This window comes from Phalacrocorax aristotelis, chromosome 1, assembly GCF_949628215.1.
Source record: "Phalacrocorax aristotelis chromosome 1, bGulAri2.1, whole genome shotgun sequence".
Lineage (NCBI taxonomy): Eukaryota > Metazoa > Chordata > Aves > Suliformes > Phalacrocoracidae > Phalacrocorax > Phalacrocorax aristotelis.
Window position 1 is genome coordinate 100,981,004 of NC_134276.1, and position 2,023 is coordinate 100,983,026.

A 2,023-nucleotide genomic window follows, 5' to 3' on the forward strand; every position below is an offset into this window, starting at 1 on the left:
CAGTAACAAGCTATATGAGGCACAGTACTGATATTCAGTAATCAAAGTTAAACGCTCCTTTCTGTTTACACTGACCACTTTCATCTTCTCTTCTCTGAAACAAACATGCAGAATGTGGAATGACTTGGATATCTCACTTCTTTTCCCAAAACAAAAGATGCTCGTAATTACAAGAACATGCACTGTTTTTTGCCAAGCTTCCCATAAGCCCTCAAGCGGGAAAGGGGCACAGTGACAAGGTGGCCTTCAGTACCAAAGTGCATGTAGGGGTGAGGAGGAATAGGATGGAACCATCTTCTTGGCTTCACATAGCTGAGAGGACTGAATGCAGACTCAGAGCGCTGCAGACCACTTCATGTAAGCTGCGAGTCCTTCCCTCCTGTCACTTCCAGAGTCCCTTCATGCTCAGGAATGGTCCCACTGCACGTGGTTGCTAGGGCACCGTACCCCCGGTGCTGACAGAAGCTGTATTTATTGGGGTTTTAAAACTATGTAAAGCTTAAGAAAATGTACCTTTAAGTTGCTACTGCTAATACCAATCTTTATAAAACAGTTATTTATACTAGGCAATAAAATTAAAATACAGATAACTTTAAAGTCCTTGAAAAGTTTATTAATCCTCTAATGTCCCCTAGACTCATTTGCATTGCCTGTTTTCAGTGCAAACAGTAATGAAAACGCTAGAAGACCAGTCTTCAAGCTCCGGTCAAGCTCTAGCAATCAGGCTTAAAAGATCCATAAAGGCACCAATGAGCAGTTCCCCCAGTGTCTGTCGTGGGCCATCTAAAGACTTCTTGGAAGACAGCACTCCACAGACAAATTTGTTTTTACCCTTCAGCTGTGCACTTCATGCAGATTTGTTACAGTAGAGCCAGCTTACAGTAGCTGTGTAGCACACTTCCTGATTTTTTTGTTCAGACTTTCAGCAGCTGATTGCTAGTACTCAAAGACCAGAAATGTATCACAATTCCCTGCCCCCCCACGGAGCTATAGTTTAAGGGTGAGTTAAAGAACTTCCACCTTTTAAAATGAGGTACAGTGTTGCTAGACTGAAGCTGGCTTGTGCTTCTAACATCTCAATGAAATGGCTGCCCTCACTTTTTAGCACGGTAAGAATAATGACTTTAGAAAAGCATCAAAATTCATAACTAGATTAATGCATTATAGGTTTCCTTTGGGTCTGGAGATGCCACCAATGGACAACTTCTGGTCCTACTGAAACCACAGGAATTACGTACCTGTGGTCCACACCTGATAAGAGATCAAAGCATTTCTCTCAGGACTAGAACATGACCACACACACACTAACTGTTCACCTGCAACATTCCCCAGACCAGGTATTTCTTTGCTTCAGGTTTTCAAGACAAATTTTCTCACTGTGTATTTTGCAAGGCATTGCCCTCTTAAACTTATAAAACAAGTTGCGGACAACCTTGAGAAGAGAGGCTGGAATGTATTTTGAAATTCAGTGTGCTGAATCATACGCGTAACTGAGACAGCTTCAGTCCCCATAGACACAGATACACGTGACTGCAAGCCGTACCTAAGAGTAACCCGGGACAGCCGTCCCCCGCCCCAGGCCTCAGCAGCCCCGCCCCGCCAACGGACAGCGCGCGCCTCTCGGCGGCAACGGCTGCGCACGCGCGAGACTCCTTGTCTCTCCACCCCCGCCCTCGGGGCTTGACCGTTAGGGCTGAGCCGCCCTGCGCATGCTCCACCCTCCCGGCGGGCACCGCCTACACGTCCCATCAGGGCGGGCGGTGCCACACACACCCCCCCCGCCCACCCCGCCCCTGCCGGCCGGCCCCCTCCCACCCCACCCAGGACGGTGTGTCCCCGCGGCCTGTCGCGTCACCCGCTTCTCGGCTCCACCGCCTCCGGCACGGCGGGAAGCGCCCCCACTCTTCCGCCCCACTTCCCTCCCCGTTACTGTGACTACCAGGAAGCGGGCGGGGCCGACCGGGAAGCGGAGTCACTAGCTGAGAAATGACGCCACCGGGGCCCCGGATGTTCATGGGACGGA